The sequence below is a fragment of the Varroa jacobsoni genome, unplaced genomic scaffold, assembly GCF_002532875.2.
Source record: "Varroa jacobsoni isolate VJ856 unplaced genomic scaffold, vjacob_1.0 scaffold_1142, whole genome shotgun sequence".
In the NCBI taxonomy this organism is placed as follows: Eukaryota; Metazoa; Arthropoda; class Arachnida; order Mesostigmata; family Varroidae; genus Varroa; species Varroa jacobsoni.
In genome coordinates, this window is record NW_019214044.1 from 390,795 (window position 1) to 412,036 (window position 21,242).

The following is a 21,242-nucleotide window of genomic DNA, read 5'->3' on the forward strand; positions in this document are numbered from 1 at the left end:
GCTTACTTAGTATTGCGTCCGTATCGGCTTCTTGTTTTATTCTAAGTGAGTTGCCCTTTGAAAGGTGTCGCTGTTAGAGGAGTATCTTTTACATTGACGCGAATATATGAGCATAAACAACTGGATTTTGTTGTCTTTTTGAATTGTGTTTTGGTACGTAATACACCATCCGTTGATAAATTGCGTATGCTGTATAACAAAACACATGTAACTGCAACCTACGGCTAAAATAGAGACATATGATTTATTCGTAGGGACTTTATCGACATAAACTCAAAACGCTTTTCCAAAATGTTTTCGTTTCGGAGACGCAATGTTCCCCGATTTTGTCTTTTTGAAAGTAACGCCGGACCGCGCGCTTTTTGTCCTATGGGACAAGGCAAAAACGTGCTATCTCAAGAGCGTCATGTCCTTCTATTGCACACTTCAGCCAACCAGCAACATTGTCTACATATGTAGACACCGCTTGTGTTTAAGATGGAATATTTGTAGCTAAATTTATTCACGGCTCTTGTAGATACTCGCATAATGAGTATAACAACGGCTGACTATAGATCAGATAGTGACGCGCCTCTGTCTAAATGTCTGTTTGCAACCAGCGTCTTCGCTTCCGGATGTCTGCCTGTCCCCTCCCTCCCCGGCCCAATAAAGTTGTACAATGGGTCGAATGTCGCAGCGCCGGACGCCATGGAACTATACAGAATATCCATACGCATTGTGCATACATGAATTTTCTACTTCTACGCTTATCGACAGTAACGTCAGAAAGAAAGGATTAAGGTACGTACTTTTCACGGATGTTGCGTGCAGTATCATTGTATAGCGCCGTTGTGCCGGGCTGGAAGCAGTGCGGAGAGGAAACTGACTATAAAAATATACTATCTATCCTTACTCGTCATCCATAGGGTCAACACGCATTGTATTATTCAATGGCATTTAGTTGTGCGTGCTTCGTCATATTGGTTTTGCCCGTCCCTCTCTGGAACATCGTCAGAAATATATGTTACTCTACCGTCGTATGGGTCCGCCTCTACAAGGCTTACTGTCGTATAGCATCGAATACAAGACTCGCTGAATGAGTTAAATTCGTGGACTCGTTAAAGAAGCGGACGAATGGACGGATCACGGAAGTGGCACGCCCTGTATCTATACCCACAACAAAGCACCCCACTTTCGCAGATAAATACGTACGTGCATTCACACATTGACTGCGTGCACTGAGCGACGAAGAACACGCTAGAGTCAACCTGCGATTCTTCCTGGCTTCGGTTAGTGCGCGAAGCTCTGTGTAATCTCTGCGTATATTATCAATCCCCATATGCCATATTCTCAAACGCGCGATGTCTCCTCATGTCGGTTGCACGAAAAAAATTGAAGCAGGCAAAGTCGTAGCATCGAGCGCACTAGTGTAAACTTTATGCGTAGATAAATATATATAAATGTAAATATATATAAATATTATATATTAAAAAAATATCTGACATATGCGAGCAAAAAAAAGCATGATAAAATAAGTAAAGAGGGGCAGGAGAAAGAGAAACTTCTTCATATGGGCAAGTTCATCAACATTAGATCACCGATTATTATCTTATATCCGATCTTACTATATACAGATATACAGTATGGGGAGTGCTCCCAAATGGGGCTAAAACACAAGCGTTGTCTTGCGATTCTAATACGAACATTACATCTACGTAAAATAGATGTATGTAATGAGTCCCCAGATTGTCACCGACTGCTAGTTTATCAAGGTAGTCATCTTAATATTATAAAAACACTTCATAACGTATGCGTTGACAGTGACGCTAATGCTGCGGGCCGACTATCAGTAGGATGAAATTCTCCCTCTGAACCGTTATAAGCCCCCAAACGCAGAACGTAGATCTTTCGCATCACTTTGGGTTTTTAGCTTAAGTCTGATTAGTTCGTTTTTACTTATTCAAGATGATTCAGTACCCCTTTATTTATAATAAGTATTATCGCACCCAGCGGATCGTTCACCTGTTACGCTAGCTACTGAGTGGCACCCCCATCGTTCCACTCTTTCCTTTATCATTCTCAGAATAACATTTCGCAACATTCTGCTACAGCAGAAAAAAAATATGTTAAACAATAAAAACACTGCACTAATTTATATGGTTGACGGGTGTGGTCGATAAATTTTATATTTGTCTTTAGTAGAAACTGTAAAACGCCGATCGTTTGCTTTCAGATTTCCCGTCAATCGATTGCAATCAAGTTCTAACCGTTAATATTAACAACGCTATACGCTTGGCCTCTGCAACCAAGCTTACGATGATAAGTCTGCTGCTGTCAACTCTCAAAAAACTAAAAGCGTATCGAACCGCTGTACCGCAGCCATCTCTGTAACCTAGTCTCTCTTGGTTAAGCCAGGTCGGCCGCTTTCTGTGAACGCCATTGATGGCATTGCTTGAAGCCCGACAGGTTATATGCCCTTGTACAGCTGGTCCTGAAACGTCTGTGACGGCAGTGATTTTGTATTCACTAGTGCTTCTGCCCGATTTTCCGGAAAAGTGTTCCGCAACTTAGCTAAAATTCACATCGCACCTGCCGTTGGATATCACACTCAGACAAAGATCTATTGATGGTCATTCAATAATCGCCACTGGGTTACGTTGTTTACATCAATCAATTACGTTGTTCATCGTAACCGTACGAGCTACTAGGAAACCTAGGATGCCAGTAGGCAATCTTCACTTTCTATTATATAAGGGGGCCTTTTGCTTTCTTTGCCCTTTGCTCATCTTTGCCAATCTACGGGTAGACCATAAGGGTTAAAGGTGATAGCTAGCCCTCGCAATAGGAGACACTGAGAAACAAGCTTTCTCTTGCTGGCCTTGATGATAACTTCTACGCAGACAAACGTACATGGTATGCTGATAAAACCAATGGTATAAGCGCCGTCGACGCAAAACCTTGCGGACCCTCGACATTTTCAAAGCCACAAAGTTCAACACGCACACGCACGAAGATCGTTGTAACTATATTGCCTTGCCACCTGAAGAACTGATCTGCTGCACCTTAAGAACGCCTCATTCTGTATAAAATTGCCATGTTAACACAACGTTATAAATGAAAATGTCGTGATAAACAGAAATGCGGTCGACTGAAAAAGTTATATTTGTCTGCCTGGCCAACCCTTTTGTTGTCAGGGGCTAAGTGGACAGTCTGGCAGAATTCGGCAAAAAATTAGATCTATCAGAGCACAAAAGCAACGTGGTCATTTTGGACAAACGAATTAGCATTAGGACTGAGCGATGCTCATGCTTTCGTATGACAATGTGACATTTCCGACCAGGCCTCAATCAAATTTTGAATTTTGATTTTCATCTTCACGAGGTTGTATAGAGTCCACCCGTAATCGTATTATATCAAATACGTTTTAACAATGCTGCTTCATGCAGTGCACGAAAACCGTCATGCACTGAAATTTGGCCTGTTACTAGAAGGCACTTTGAACCGACCGTCTTCCTGCGATACAGTCAAAGACGTTTTATCCCATCTTTCACTGGTGACACTCTCTACGTCTTTTCTCAGTTGAACTCTTTTGTTCAATGAATACGGAGTTGAAAGGAGTAGTAATAGGCTGTGCCTTGTGGCATGACTGCTAGCTGTGCGATCGATCAGTGATTATATATGGTCAAGGTGTCGAGCAATGTGATGCACATCGATCAGTTTGGTGCTGCCACTCGTCAGGACGAACAAGGACAGACGAGCAGCGCACCTCTCTGAACGTGCGACTCAAGGTCTCTGGGGCCTTTACGGTAGATTCTGTGAGCGAACAACCACAGAGGTCGGCACACAAGAGGCTCAGACCCAAGCCGGCTTATGGGAGAATGCTGAAGATTAATGCAAGCGTCCCTCCAACGCCACTACTGCTGCGGCTGAACGTCACTGATTCGTCTGTCGCTATTGACAAGCACCAGCTTGTCTTGCGTCGTCGTATGTAGATAGGTCAAATTGCATTAGTTTCGTTCAGCGGCGTCACAGCAGCGGGAGCTCACCTAACAAAGGTGTAAGCGATGGCTGGTGTGGGTCATTGAGGAAGGGGAAAAGTTAGAACAAAGAAGTTTGTCCTACGGCCGAAATGATGATGATGATGACGATGCCGATGGTGGTAATGATGAGGCTTATGATAAGAAACACAAAGCACGCGTTTATGGGATGAACGGGAACTGTGAAGCATGCATGCTTATCAATATGGCCTTGGCAGCAAGCGTTCCATAAAGCAGACATGCGACGACAGGGGGTTGGTTGCCTGATTGTATTCTGCGATTCCTTTTCGGAGTACTAACTTTTATTGACGCTGAGAAGTCGCGTCGAAAAGGAGGAACTCGGCCGTATAAATGTGTGTGCGTACCGTACTTTTTTTTGTTATTTTTTCGCAATCGGATGTTTCACAAAAGGTAACAAAATGGTAAATGTATATAAAATTTAGTCCTTTCCAATTATATATATATATATATATATATATATATATAATTTTCTACGCGTTCAAGCACAATGTGCACATTCGCAATCGTTTCCCAAACCTGCATTTAAACTAGTGTTAGATTCCTCTAGTGTCGTCGTAGCTACTGGATGACACATCAAGGGCTGAAATACAGTTACGCCAGTGAACTTGCAACGGCTATGGTCTCCCGCGCTCACTCATCCCAGTACGGGGCCAGTCTCAAGTTTCCGTGAGAAGAGTTCTACGCCTTGCTTAGAGCTCTGTTTTGCTCATTGCTCCACGCTCTATCCTCACGGCAGACAGGCCAAAGACTGAAACCTAGGCCCCCATCGGAGCAAAAACTCGAGATAACGACATTAACTATTGAACAGGGCGAGCAAAAGAGCGTCTACGGAGAAGAACAGACAGCATTGTCAAGGGTTCTGTCACTATGATTGTGGGCACTTCTAGGGACTACTAGGGACTACTAGGGGTCATGTGTGCGATAGAAGAACCAAGCTAGATAGCTCACCTTTGTGCGATTTTTACGAACGCGCACAAAACCATCTAAGTGGCTGGAGTGACAAAACGTCACGTTGTTATAATACCCGGCGGGCTGGCAGCGTATATTTTGCTTCATGGTACAGAACGAGAACGCGCAAAAACCTTGGGTTGATGAACAGCCTCAATCTGAGATACAGCTTATAGGTATCTCCTGTACGGCGGCGGTGGCCTATTTGAGTTATACTATAGCCTTAGGCGAAACACCTAGCTTGTTGGCCTAATAGACTGACATTGAATATAACGTTTCCACAGATGTTAGCTTCATAAGTCATTGGCTCCGTAGACAGTTGGGTATGAATTGTGGACGGTTCAACGTTCGTTAGTTGAGGACCTTTGAAGTGGGCAGAGAAGTTTCGTCACTCGGTGGGCTGATCTCGAAAGCGAACGTGGCGAATATTTGTCGCTGGTAAGATGCGCGCGAAATTTTGACGTGTCTTGCATTGCAGATAATGCAATTATGGCCGCGTGCGGTGGAATATATTCAGCAGAAGATAATATTAATATCCAATTTGCATAGCGTGTTCCCCTGTTTCGTATTTACATATGTCTGTATTTAGGTAATCGTGCAAAGCTTATGCTGCAATGCAAATACAATTGAGTTGAATAGCAATAATACGACAACAAATCCGGCTGCTACAGACGACTTATTGTTGCTAGCAGATAAACAGGGTTCCATTATAAACCTAATGGTAATACTACGAGCATTCGACCCAGGGGGAAATATACAGAGAGGTATTCGAGAGTTTCGGAGCAGAACTATTCACCCAAAATCGTAAAAATAGCTGGCAATGTCTATTACAAGCTTTTCGCCTTTACCGCCTGTTGTGTAAAGTCAGCTTTAACGGCCACAGTCATGCACGAGCATGTGGAAATAGACGGATAATAGACTAACGTAACCGAAGTAACTTTTCAAACTAAAGTTATAACTGAAGTTGCATTTACTTACAGTTAAGTGTCCTATTCCTGCCGATCACTGTAGACATACTCGCGTCATCTTATTAATTATGACGTAAACGGCAGGCGTCGATAGGTGAACGACAATGAGAGTAGAGCGCAGGTCGCAGAACTGAACCAATACATTTCTCACCCATTTCTATCCTTGCAAGTTAACCTTTAAACGTAGGCCATAATCGGTAACTGCATGAAAATGCCCTTATTATAATGTGGAAATTTCAAAACGGTGTGAATACGCCGCTAAATTGTCTGCTAAGAGTAAAGCCTTGGGAATAAGTTAATTGGTGTTATACAAGATTTAACTATAGACAGAGCAGTAGTTACTGGTTGTGTACATTTTTATAGTATCAAATAAAAAAAAACGTATGTTTTTTTTTGAGCTAGTGCTGTATATCACCGTCTGCGCAAAAACACTGTTCATGGATATTCATAAATCAAAGCTCTCATATATAACCCTCAATATTTTACCAATATCAGACCCTCAATATTATAAAACCCACTCTGAATGTTACCTTTTATGTATGAATACGCATCAAACGCTTGTTTCCCAAGTTTACAACTAGAACAACTATCAATGCTGGTATTATTATTGCTGCTATACACATATAATTTATATTCCATTCCAATTGTTGTTACCTATCTGACGGTACTGACCGGATCCTGAGAGTCAAAATGAATCTTCAGTCACATCTACTTGCCTATAGGCGATCCCTACCGTGCAGATCCTGGATAGCATGCAATGTTTAACAGCCGTCACTGCTTTACTTGACCTTACGGCTTTTCGGTCCATCTAACTCACCTGACTGACTGACTGACTAAGTTGAACGATGTATTTCTCTTGTAACGGCTATTGTAATGATCGGAGACAGTGCTTAATGTCGGCTTATATGAGACGGCTGGCTCGCAGCCCCGCGTTTGAATCTGGGTTTAGCAGACGAACAGGTTATCTGCAGTACGGCAGTCGCAGAGACAACGGTTGTTCTTCTAGAGGCTTCAAAACGAAAACGCTGCTTATACCGGTGGAACGATCATTTATTAGCCGTTAATTGAAAGTGGTGTCTTGAAATTGAACCTATTGTTTTTGTCGAGGAATACTAATATATTGACAGATCTTATTGTTTTTTCTTCTTTTTGCCGCAAGGAGCTAACGTATTTTGTAAATGAGCGAACATTTTCCGAACTTGTGGTAAGTAACAGGTTTTTTTTTTTTGAAATATATATCCGTTTCGCGGCACAAAATAGGCGTGTCGAATAGAAACCGATCGTTCCTTTGGTTCAGTTTGATAGTATTTGAGTTGTTCATGAGGAACCGCACAACGTATCCGTTATTAGCTAGTAAATCTACTTACTTAGAGCGAATCAGTCAACGCAATGACCAAGTAAGTAGATTTACTAGCTAATAACGGATACGTTGTGCGGTTCCTCATGAACAACTCAAATACTATCAAACTGAACCAAAGGAACGATCGGTTTCTATTCGACACGCCTATTTTGTGCCGCGAAACGGATATATACGCGTCAAAACAACTCCGATCAAAAGGAAATAAGGATAACTTTCAAATGGCACGTAGCTTAATGCAAATATGTCTATCGAACTAAGAGTGCCCACGGTGGGAAAATCTGCTTTTGCCGTATCAGTTTTTTTTTTTTCTACACAAATCCTATTGTAGCCGAGGATGACAAAATCCGTCAGTCAACGAACGACGATGAATTTTTTGCTTTAGATTAGCGCCGATATGCAGTAGCGTCCTCTAATATCATTGATCAGGAAGTTCTATCGGTGGTCAGCCTGACGAACGTCGTTCTTACAATTCATAGGGTGCAAACGTTCATTTTGATGACACTTTCCCGTGTGGAACTTTGCTAATAGCGTGACGATTTGTCGATGTTTACTGATGCCGATGCTTTGATGGTAGCATCATCACTTGTGTGATCATAGACAATCGTTTATGGTTGCAGGCACATTTTACGTTTTGACGTAAATGGCGACTGACAATTTTATAACTTAACTGTTGATGAAACGAACGAGAACCTCAACCAAACGTTTAACCCAGCACAACGATCAAGTAGATCTATCTACAACATTCGAGATTTTTACGTTGTTTGATGATTTGAATTAGTGCCACGGTCCTTCATCATAGAGCAGATTCCTTCCCAGCCAGAAATTTTTCTTCGGAATTATCCTCTTTCGATTCTTTTCTAACACAGTCCTCGGAACTTGGTAAATGGGCGGGCAAGACAAAAACTCTATTTGTATCGGTGTTGGAAAACAATGTTTTTGTCATTTTGTAGAGCAAAAACAACAAATGATGTAATAATGCTACAGGCTATCTACCATGATTGGCTCTAAATTAAGGCCACGTTTATATACTCGCAGGACGACCTCGTTGAATTGAAGAATAATACAGAACAAATGCTCAGGACTTCTCATCACACAACAATTTGAATGTTTACTCTAGTGAACATTCAATTCTATGGGACGAATTGTACACACGTCATCTTCCAAACACATGTGCTAGTCGCTCATTGATCATTCCTAACTGGTAAAAAAAAGTTGCAGTCGAAGTTAGTTGGCCATATAACCACAAGGCAGAAGAATCGCAATATCTATTAGGCCTTCGTACACAATGTATCTGCTCAAATATGAACTCTTCCCCCATAGGACACGTTGCTTCATGAAGCAGCATGGCCGGCCAGTTCGATGGCGGTCGGTTGTGTGCTGCGTGTTTCCTTCCTCCAAAAAAGACCAAAGCTAACTTTAAGTTTCATTTGTCTGGGCCATGGTTGAGTCACAGGGATAGGCAATTTTGTTATTACGTAAAGCTAACAAGTCGACGTTTCCTCCCAGATGCTGTTTTTGAATTCCGCTGAATTTCGGCGCCTGCACTGGGCAGGATGCGATGCCTTGTTCTCTCATACAAATCCATAATCTAGATAATGGTAGCATACTAACTGATTTCTATCACGAACGTAATTCGAACTAAGTTTTCGACAAAAAGGATATCCTTGAAGTCTTCAGTTATTCAAATCGTACATCGGCGGATTATATGTATTGCTGCTTTCAATTTTTCACCGAATACGGGAAAAAGGGTGTTACAAAGGTTTAGATTTATGGGGGCGTTTTAGAACTGGAATGCAAGCAAGATATGGGTGAGCCATCGATAGAGATAGGGAGAAATAAGCCACAGACGGAATGAACGTATCTGAATGAAGTCTTTCATATAAACTGCAAGCAGAACAACCACTGTGAAACGCTTCCGCGGGATCGTAACTAAGGTTGCGTCAGATGGGCGTCAACCTCGATGGTTCCAAGCCCACTTCCATTTGCCTGACTATGCGTTGATTTGAACCTTGTAATATTTGATATAATGCTGGTCCATTATTCACTGTGATATGCCCGTAAATGATGAAGATACAGGTCGCTACCAGTTCTCTTGGGGTGACATAGCTTTGTTTCAAGTCAAATTAATCAATATCATGTACTTACTAGGCAAAAGGAGATAAACCCTTTTGAATGATTAGGTAAAGTAACGTTAGGACCAGCATTATCGAAATATGGCGGAGCTATGCTGTGCGCTACGTTCGTTACATTCTAACGTTTTTATCGATAATGGCCGCCCTCTTCAGACGAGTCCAGACTATTGATACTAGAGTTAGCCATGCAATTTAATTTCGAATTTTCGGGCAAATAGGTACATAAGTTGACTGCTTCATGGCTATCATTTCTGGGCCACAGTGGATGGTTTTGCGGGGTCCTTTTTTCTTTTTATAGCATTATTTCAGTGGAGACTTGACTCATCTATCTAAAGCTACTGGGGATGTATGTTTGCATTTCATGATTGAGGCCTGACTGCATCTATAGTTGCAATTTTTAGCGTTTGAGTTAGTCGCCGGTTGGCAAACTCGAGCCTTAGTTCGACTCTATGATAATTCAGAGATCGAGAGAAGGACAAAGAGTTCTAATTGCCAACTCGATTAGAGTCGGCATGACTTGGCTAAATCAAACTTGTTGCTGACCGTAACTGGTAGTATCTCGACCCTATTCGTTGTGACTGTGATCTGTCGCCACGTCAAGCGAGATCCGTAGAGTTTAGAAATGTGTCAGATCGATTCCAGATTGAAGCCGTTGACCTGAAGCCGATGCAGCCCAAAGCTCATCCCGGCAGCTACAATCGGGGGGTCGGAGAGTCCTTGATGCGATAGGCGTCATTCCATGCCGCCGGTGTTGCTAATCTCCTGGTGAGCTTAAGTTGTTGGCACTGGTCCGTATACGCCCATAGGCTGTTCTGCGCGCCTCCTCGCATTGGGCTGTATTCGCTATTGCCGAGAAAGATCGTTGTGGGCGTGCGAGTTTTCGGATAATACATACAGGCTTATTGAAAAAGTGTTGACCGTTTATGCGCCAAATGGCCTTGAAACCACCCATTTTAGATAATAAGGGTCGGCTCTGGTGTCATTTGAAATTTGGCGGTTGTAGATGTGCTAAAATTGTTACAATACATTTATTTAGGCTTAAAAACGAGTGAAATTTCTGTAACAACTTGCTATTACCAATTTTGTGACATAAAAGCATAAACTCTACCCAAAAAGGTATCCTGTTTATGGTGAGGATGGCTTATCGAATGAAATGGCCCAAGAAAAGGTCGCTTTTCTTTTAGAAATTCCGATGTAAAAAAATGCTACTCGTAGCGGCCGTTGAAGTTGACCTCAACTTGTTGATTGAGGTTATTACGAAACTTGAGCAGGACTGACATGTGCGCCCCCATGACGTCGCCAAGAAGCTAAACATCTACCACTAAACAAAATTAACCATCTAAAGAAAGCTGGTTACCAAAAATAGTTCAGTGTTTGGGTTCCACACTGGGTTCCACGCAGATCGATGCAAAATAATTTACTCGATCGTATTTCGTCCATCTAAGAAATTCTACAGTCGAGCGCTTCTAAACCGGTTGATCACTGGTCACGAAAAATAGATGACGTACTGCGAGGACCCTGTGTAAAAGAAACATCCTTCACAATCTGTGTTGAAGCTCAGCCTGATGCCAAAGAAGGCGATGCTATCTATATGTTCGGTAGGATTGGAGAAGATTCAGGCATTAGGAGTTGCTGTAGCAAAACGACTACTACGGATATTCCCTGTTAGAAATCTAAGAAATTACAGTAGATCGTTGAAAAATCGAGCAACACTTGTGACCAGAAGAGGCGCCGTCTTCTATTATGACGATGCGACGCCACCTACAAAAAATCAATAGGGAATTTTCATAAATTTTTCGTATAGCCCGAATTTTGCGCCATCAGACTATCATCTGTTTTGGTCTCCGCTGAACCTTCCTAACGCTGTTAGTTAACAATCGCTTGGAATCATTTCTGGCGCAGATATTACAGAAATTTTACGATGATGTGTCAAAAATGACAGGAGGTCATGGATCAAAATGGCGCATATTTGGTTTAGTGGTATTATTTTAAAAGATATTAAGTTTTGGCTTGAAACCATCGATGCTTTTTACACATTTTTTTACAACCTATAAATATACGAAAAGGCCAACGCTCTTCCCTGAATTCGATTTCATTTCGTGTATGTTTCTAGACATGACAACGGTACTAATGATAGCAGCAGAAGTCAATTCGGCTGAGGCTCATCGCGGTCTAGCCCGATGATCAGGCATTCAATCGCCATCTGCCACTATACTTCGTACCCCTTCACATTTACGGAAGGCGTAGAAGGGTCTTCCTGTCCCTCCCATGTACGAATTGCCAGATGGAAGCGCGTGCGCTCCTGTGTCGTTTCATCGTTCAGCGGATGACGTTGTGTATGTGTCTGTTTTCATCCTATATATCATTTTTAGGTTAGTGTAAGTCATATTGTCTTTGTTGACTTCATAAACAGGCACTGTCCGTTGTTTTTTCCTTCGTACAGAACATCGATATATCGATGGCATTTCGAGGTGCAAAAAGGCTCTGTCCAAGGTAAGTTACTCAATATCCGCCGTTATTAATGATATAATAAATTTTGTATACATTCTTAATACGTACAAAACCTATGGTATTATCATTGTCAAATTTGATGATGATAAGCTTTTGTGGTCTCTATTTACACACGCCCCAATTATCGACCAGTGTTGACGTCGCCGCTATCGATGTGAATTGCAACGTTTAAATACTATATATGTCTTAGCTGTGCGGTGAAGCAGAGGGCCGATAAAAGACATTTCTAGTCACAACTGCACAGTTATGATTGGACCACTGGTCAATTTTAGCGTTTGGCCTTACACTATATCAGTGCCGTCTATATCCGTTGAGCATATCTAGTCTGATACATTTTGGGTGGCACCACCCAGTTGGGAACCAGTCAAAAAATGGCGTCCTTCGGCCGAGCAGTACTATCTAAAATAAACCCACCGCCTATCAACGATAAAGGCATGGCGGCTATGGGCTATGTCAACACGATGAGGTTCTATTTGTCATAATGCTGATCCCGTTTTCCGTCTTATGAAACACAAATGCCTTATAGCACTGACTTACTATCGCTGGAATTAAAGGCATCGTGAAGTGCCGAGGCTTGGAAACCTATAGATTTTACTGAGGCGATTGAATCGTAGTAGATTGCTGTCAATTCTATTTCTGAAGTGCCATAAGACACCACATCGTCCTGGGCGAGATGGGCCGTTTCGATCGAAAAAGGCGGCACTAATTGCTGAGGCTAACGTTGCCGAAAAGGTAGCTCGCCCCGACCATTTTCTACATTAAATTGATATTCCAACTCATGCTTCGCCGTCACGGTTTCCCAGCAGCTACATTCTGCATGTGGATGTAGTGTATGATCTGTGTATAAATCAAACTACGTTGGAACTAAGCTGAATAGTCTTCTCGACGCATAGGACAACGTAATCATGCCGTGTTCGTCAGAGCAGCTTTCCGTTCTTTCCGGCGGTTGCATCTGCCATTCAAGTAGTCGATATAATGCGGTGCAGTCTTTCTATGAGTGCACTGGTGAAGTGTTAATAATGGAAGGACCCCACCGACAACGAGGGTGGGGAGTTTTCTCCGGCAACGTTCGGATTCTGACGGTAACGGCCTCTTCATAGAACATCGTTTGGAAGGTTGGTGAGCCAGACAACAATTGGGTGTTTGCGGTAGAGACTAGGATAGGAGAAGTATGCAGCTATAAAGGCTATACATTGGGGTTACTCAAAGAGGGAGTGTGAGACCATGTTCTTTGTTGGGGGCCGTGTCGGCAAATTCCCAGATTCTGTTCAACGGCCAACTGTCAAAATGCCCATTGGACCTAACTATTCAACTTCTGATCGTCAGCTACCCGGCCGATCTAATTACGACAACCAGTGACCGAACCTGGCGAAGGACCGTTAGTGGTCCCTTGACGTTCATGTATTGAATCATCGTAGCATACCAAAAAGTTTCTGCTGCGGTGTATGTACAGACATCTATTAGCCCTATCATCCGTTTTTTGCGGCTGCTCTCGCTCGCAATAGTAGTCGGGCTACTAATTGTCGGCATGTGACCAGCAATTAGGTGTGGTTTATAACGAACAGCGAAATGGCGACGGTTGTGGGTCGTCTGGGCCGCTGCGGCCAAACGGACAAAAAAAGTGTATATTTTGAGTGCGTTGCAACGACACATAGGGTCGAATAGCATTAGGAACTATATGAATTCTGTGAGAAACCACAAAAACGAATTGTGTTTTACAACGTTAGCCGTCATTCTCTAGTGAAGTAGTTTTGTGAATTTGTTACGAATGATTGCTGTAGAAATATACAGGGTGTTCGAGATAAATCACTATAAACTGAAGTGGGCTGTTTGTTATAGTACTCTCGTAGAGGGCGTTATTAAATCAATGCATATAGCCCGCAACAGGGTTTGCAGTTTATTTCCCATCAATATTTGCCAAGAGTCAACACAGGTAACCGCATCAGTCAGAGCAGTAACTTCAATTTGTTTCTGCTACGACAAACGTAGAATAAAGACCGCTAATCAAAGTAAGCCCTTTTGTTGTGGGCATTACCCCAAAGACCACAGCTGCTGTTGATGGGGATGATGCGATTGATACCGGCAAGCGCAAACAAACCGTTTTTTTTCTATCAAATTGCTATGCCAAGCGTATTATATATATATATATATATATATTAGTACATAAGCGCATCGTATAAAGAGAGGACAAGCAAATCAATCGTACATTTACGAACATCATATTGAATAGTGTGTCATATATCCTCGTGGGGCAGATGCGCTCATGAGCATAAAGTGTATAGAAGTAATACTTTGTTTTGGTTATTGATGCTGTTTTTATTTACCCACACAGATACAGGTGTCGCTGTTCCGTTTGATCCGTCTCTTTACTGAAGATTTCAATAGATTTCGTAACAGTTTGTACGCATTTCTAGCACTCAGTCACTGTTCTACGGAAAACATATTTCAATGTGTTATCACACTTAGAGGTGAGCGCCTAGATTCGATGGGCCACAACTGTGAGCTAGTTTCTCACCGTTCACGTGGTATCACTTACGTGGAAGATATCTGCTGTTATAGTAACATTTCTCGAAGATCTAGCATTCCACAGTGTTGTTGGGAGGTCATCGTCGTTAAGGGAAAGCTCCGACTTGCAACGGGTGAAGCGTCATTATGCCAGAAGAACTTCGTATATCATCGTGGCAGTTAGACTCGACGCTTTACTATACGTAGTTCTGAGTATTTTGCAGCCGCAGAAAATTCACTGCCGGTTTACATGCACCGTTCTGCTGCAGTACAAGCAGCATGGAGGACTGGAAATAATGGACAATTGCCGGGTCGTTCTGCTTACGTTCGATAGAGTCGACGCCATCACCTTTGTGCCTACTGAAAGTATACGTTGGTTTGCCTGATGAGCGAAATGGCAAGCAGCACCGCTTCTCAAGGCTTAATGGCCGTATGTCTTACGGCAATGGCCTTTGTGTTTTCTCGACATCTCAAGTGTGCCTATAGCGATCCTTCGTCCAATTCATCAAGTACCTGTAATCATAAAACGTTTTATTAACATCACCTATAGGCATCTATGCGTCATCACGCGGGCACGCTAGCACAACATACCGATGACTGTGTGCTTATATAATCGTATATTTTGTAAAAATGCTAAATCGAAATATCTAGAAACTACAAAAAAGAGAAATATTTTGGCAATCGTTCTCAAACTAATTGTTAACTACGATGTTTAGCGCTATATTTTAAATGCTTTACTGTTACAAAGAAATATGTATATACACAACGATGCTGGCCGTACTAAGCTTACTTTCTGGGTTGATAATGTTCTTGGCTTGTTAGTTTGTCATGAATAACTGACCCTGCGCCGTAAGCAGTTGCTAACCGTAGAAAAACTATTCCGATCCAATTAAGCGAAATCAGTGGTCGGTAAAACTGGACCTTGAATTGAAGTTTCTTAATGAAGACTAATGACAAAGTGGTCTCGAACAGAGTCGCTAGATAAACATGATCGTAGGGCTGGCAACAGTCCTTTATATTCAGCCGAATGCAGAGACGAACGCGGCAGTTTTTACGTGTATGGAAATTGCTCTGTGTCGAACGCACAGATTTTCAGACGTCAGCCTATAATATGTGTATGATTTAATATATTTCCACAACGCGTGTACGTGTAACAAATCGGATCGAACTGTATTCCTGATCCAGATGATCCGTAGCCATATCATGGCCAGCATTAAATACGATTCGTCAAAGAAGGCATACGCGAGAACAATAAGACAGCTGAAAAGCTGTGTTTGCTGATAATAACGTACAATACGTATTTGTGCCGTCGCGTCTACTCGAAAACACTTGGCACGTCAAAAAGGTGCGCGATGTCGTGAATATCTTCCTGGGCGCTGTACCATGAATCATATGCACCGCAAGGACTCTCCGTCGGGCTTTGTATTTCGGGTCGATTTATCAAACAAACGATATCCACTGAATGACGGACCGACATATATTTTTCTACGTAATTGTGTTTTTCCTGACACCCACAAGGCTGACGTATAACAGTGAAAGTAGGCTGCACCGCAATCTGCCTGCCTGCGTGCGCTGTATGTACATGTCTTAGGCAGACAATTGATGAGCGGACGTAACGGCGGTTTCGGTCTGCGGCATAATACAATTAATAGTTGATACAATGACCGACTTTTGCACAGCGCTCGTATACAGCCGCTGTGGGTCAAGTAAAGAAAAATCAGAAGATTTTATGGTATGCAGAGACATGGACGGGGCTACGTAGCAATCTCTTTATGTTGTCCGATATCAACTTGTTCCTGTGAGAGGGCCATATCTATTTGCTTCAACTATCTTCGAGGATGCATTTAATTATGGCCGGGCCACCGAGCTAAATTACTGGTTCACTTTTGTCGTCTTTGAGCGTGAGCTCCCTACCGTTGTAAGCAGCGTTGAAATGTCCTATTGCTATCACAAGTGTACAATTATTACTATTAGCGCTAATAGAAAAACGCGATAGCCACAATTGCAGACGATTCGGTGACTAAAGTCACTGCATGTCTCGCTAATCATCTTTCCCTTGTGTACTACATTGGTTATCCTGTGGCCCAGTCTGTGCCACCCAAATATACTAGACCCAGATGTGTCTGTCTGGGCATCGGTCCGGAGCGAAAACTACTCAGTAGCAAATCAGTTAAACTTGATTAGATGCTCCTTTTATTTCTGAACATTATCATCTATCCGTTCTTTGATTTCTTCCACGATTTACCATAGCAATGAGCCAGTTTTACCGATAACTATATCGCTATATCATCCCTGGTCGTCTTCGACCAGCTCTCCGCTTGGCCACCTCGTTGTCTTCGTTGGCCTCTTCTGTTTTCGCGTGTCTATCTATGACATATTCTAGCATATCATAGCTAATGTGGCCAGTCTGTTATCAGCAACGCATTATTAAGTAGGACTCTAATGATGCCCTACTCCGAATCTCATATATATATATATATATATATATATGTATATTATTGCAACGATTTTGTTACTGCTAAGTCGGCCGGTGACCGTTATATTTGTTATATCTTTTCTTGTCTAGTTAACGACCACTATATGATATATGTAGCTTCTGGTCGAGCCGAGGAAAACGTATCTTTGTTGTCATCATGGTATCTAGCTGGCTGAACACTTTTCGACAAAATGTTTAAGTCAGATGTGGACAGTTCGTTGAGTAGCGACGCGAAGACGGCTACGTGCGCACACGCAGACGGCGTCGTCATTTTCGCTATTTCTCGCGGCGCCGCAGTGAACCTGCGAGTCTGATGTTAGTTTGGAGTACAAAACAAGATAGTCAAATATCGGTTATAGTATCCAGCGCTTGTGTTTGTAGCAAACAGAATCGTAGAACGACTTGTTTATTTCTCGCGCCGGACCGGCTCCGTCGGTCGGGCGCTCGTTTAGTGACTGATTCGTTCTTTCATTCGTTACTGCAGTTCTTGGCGGTTGACTACAATAACTGTTAAAGGCGTACTGGTCATCACGAAAACGGGCGAACGGGGTCAGTCAAGGATAGAGGAATAACAGAAGAACAATCAATAGACGAAAAAAAACGGACGAAGCAACCACGGGGGGGATAACTGAAAAAATCTAACGATGTTTAATTGGTCTGCTATTTGACGATTTTTTCTGCTACTGTTCGGATTCAAGAACTCCCGCCGGTCGTCCAAAAGGGGACGTAGGCCATGCGATGATTTTCCACAATTGAAGCTCGCGAATTTTTGTCGCATTGAGTGTCGTACTCACTACCTAACAGGGCAGTCCTGTCAAGCTATTTAGTCTCGTGGTCGCTTTGGTCTTAGGATAGAAGCTTTACTTGTGCGTTACCTTCCCTACTCATAGTCTCCTGAGTTTAGTTGTTTAACGGGTCAACAGTGGTGCCTGTTGGAACCGATTTAAATGGCTGGCTGAAAAAAGGTTGGATATGTTTGATGTGTCTGTTTAGTTCTGATTTTTCGTCCTGTTCCGTGTTATAATCGGTAGTCCTCCGTTCCTCCCTCCTTACAATTGTGCTTCTTCCGCAGGTTGTTGTCTTGGCGTGGGCTTTTATGGCGGCGGCACCACCGAATGGTGCCAGTTGGAACTCAGTGCCTCGCCAGCACCGCTATGGCCGTGTAGAAGAATAAAAAGAAAGGTCACTGGGATACCATCCCTGCCGAAGCCACCACTGACTCAATTCGAGCTACTTGGTTACTATCTTGATTTCGAAACGACCCAAATCACATTTCCAACGTCACTTTCACCGTCATATTCATCATAGTGATCTTCGTCAATGATGACATCAGCAGCAACAGCATCGATCGTTTCATTGTTATTGTAGTGGCGGTGAAAGGGGCACGTAGCAGAAGAAAAGTAGGGAACAATAGCCCGATGAAAAAAGACTATGGCGGGTGTAGCTATAGAAGATGAATAAGAATGATCAGCGGCTCGCCCGATTCTTGCCCTTGTACACATACGTACACACTTTTGTACAGCGAGAGACAACCCTACCGCGGGCTGTTTGCGCGTATATTGTTGTTCTTCTTGTTGAAGAGCCACACGCCAAACTAGGTCGAGGCTTTTTCGTTGGCTCAGCCGAATCCCGAGTGCTGTTGTGGACAAGTGCTTGCGCTATAGAATCGCCGGACAAGTCCGTATTCAGTGGGGGCCGTCAGCTAAGGTTTGCTAAGCATCAAGGGACCTCGACGCGGCGCTTTTTGGCTTTCAAATCTCATTGTATCGCAACTATACCAACGAATGCGCGGAATGTATGTTCAGCGAAGGGGGCCACCGTTAGCAGACGATTTGAAGTTCTGACTTATGCATCTCAAACAGTACCGCCCCGACTCCCGGTGTTGCATCTTTTCTCCTTAGTTTCTATCTGTTAAATTGGCCGTTTTTTTTGATGCTAGTGGCTACTCAAGTTGGCAGTCGTTACTTGCTCTAACTAGTTAAACTGCTGCGGTTGCCCCTCTGTCTGATATTTGTAGTGGGTAGGGGCCGGTAGCTAGCTGGAATTCTCTTAAAGACGATACGTGGCCTAGAAGAACGAAATTAATATCTATGCATATTGAAGGTACGTGTACGAGCGTCACTATATTATACAATGTCAGTACGTGTGAGCTACTAGCTTACCTTGAGTGTATTACGTTATAATTAGATGGCGTTCTGATTGCAGGAATGCGTATTAAATTCTATTACACGTACAATGTAACGATCCGTAAATGCGTTATGCCGCTATTGTTGTAACGTTGTTCAAGTGGTACGTCTAGCGGCTAAGCAGTCGCTTGCTAACAATATCCAATCAAGAAGTCGTTTCGACCGTATCTATACAGGGTCCACACATCAGACCCAGAAGCGTCGTGGCCTTTCTGGATTGTGCGTGCCGTTCTATGTCTACATAAGTATACGACTACTAAGTCAGTCCAGTCAGAAGCATGTTCACGGGCGAGGCTGAGCTTAAAGCGTTCCTTTATGATGAGCCCAAATAGTAATATAGTAAAGGCCGATCGTTCATTACTTTTCTATTTAGCCTTCGCCGCGAGGCGGGAGTCGTCGCGCAGAGGAGGAACTGTCTGGGGAAATAATTGCAAACATACAATAGAAAAAACCTATCGTCCATTGCAGAGATTCTACTTTTATATATTTTTCTGACTAACAAACTACTGTTCGAGCCAGTGAGATTAATGACGATGGCGGCATGATATTATCGGCAGTATTACATCGCTGCCGACGCGAGAAGAAGGAACTCCGTATACGTGACGCTCTTTCGTGGAACTTCCGTACGTACTCCCACAATGGTCGAACTGTTACCCTCACCGGCGTAGAGCCTAAGCTCATTATCGTGCCAGCGATGAAGTCTGTGAAGACTTCAACCAGCGGTTCTAGTAGGTTAAGAAAAATGCTTTCCTAGGAGACGAAAAATAGCCCAAAAGGTCTGTAGGATCTGCAAAGGATAACAGACACTATTTGAGGATTTGGCTTTCATACGATTAAGTTAGCTTGTATATATTGTTTCAGTCTCAAAGGCATGAAAACGCCACCGATTTATCGTGAACGGATCAGGTCAGACAAATCAATTTGTACGCTCGGTTGGCGTGAAGTCGCTAAATAAATTTCCTAATAGTGACTGGTTCAGGAGTATGCACTCAAGTGTCACTATATAGCCACCGTCGAATGCATGCAAAGCAATGCTAATTGATACAGCTGGAAGCCAGTGACACTTTTTAGCGAAAATGATGGTTGTCGATAATAGAAGCGGGTAGAGAAACAACCGTTTAACTGCATTGTAAATTTTTGTGGATGTATGCGAGTGCGGTCTAAAGAAGAAACATCGTTTTGGTTCTAGATGTATGTGGTTTGAGTGTTATCAGCCGTTTCAGTATGCAATATAATTCGTATCCAACGACGCCGTATCGCTTGTTGTTAAATAGTGAGGCGACCATTTCCTTCCTGTCACTAGGTCACGTCATTAATAGGCCTTCACCTTTTTGTATTAAGACAGATATTAACGCCAATGGCTACGTTATCTCTCTTATGTTACTTCGGGGCTGTCTACCTTACTTCTGAGAAGAAGAGATCAGTCAGTTCAAGGTTGCTATTGTTGATGTCGCCAGCACCGTTAACAGCTAGGCTATGTAATTCGTCTGCTAACGATACTGCTATACTTTATGGATACATGGTTTCTGTATCTATATCCTTTTCTGTGTCTTCAAGTCCTTGACTCGTCAGCTTGTGCTGCGCTGAAATTTTTAGAAGTAGGAGCGAAGATGACACCGACAGGTAGTCAAAAACTGTCTACTGACGGAGATACTGAACGCACTCAGGCTTTTTATGGGACAAGCTGTTTACGCCTAGCTAGTAGTATTGCAAACGACAATCAGCCTTCCCGACGCCTTCTCGCGCCTCCAATGTAGCTCTTGTGCTCGAATACTGCAGTCTCTAGGCAGGGTCATGGGGTCACCGGCGCCAGTCAGCGGAAATCCTCCCGAAGGCATCACGCGACCAGCGATCAACGATCGCTACCACCGTTGTCAACGTGTATCGTGGTAAAATCCTTAGGACTTACAAGGGGCATCTGCTGCTTGTATTGCTGTCCCTACTATATGTATTCGTTTTTTGTTATACGGAGTTGTATCAATTCATGGTTGGTATGTCCTTTTGAGTCTGTCGCCCTATCTGATTCTGCTTCGAAATTTTCCTAGATATTTTGAATCTACCCCAGAAACAACTATTAATTATTAATCAACCGTTAGTTGCCACATAGTTATCGACTTTA

At 42.9% G+C, this 21,242-nt stretch overlaps 1 protein-coding gene across 1 annotated transcript in view; it reads left to right on the forward strand.

Annotated features, from left to right (window-relative positions):
• LOC111267039 (protein amalgam) overlaps positions 1-21,242 on the forward strand; it is a 113,678-nt gene that overhangs the window by 53,509 nt on the left and 38,927 nt on the right. The gene's annotated exons all lie outside the window — the stretch shown is intronic.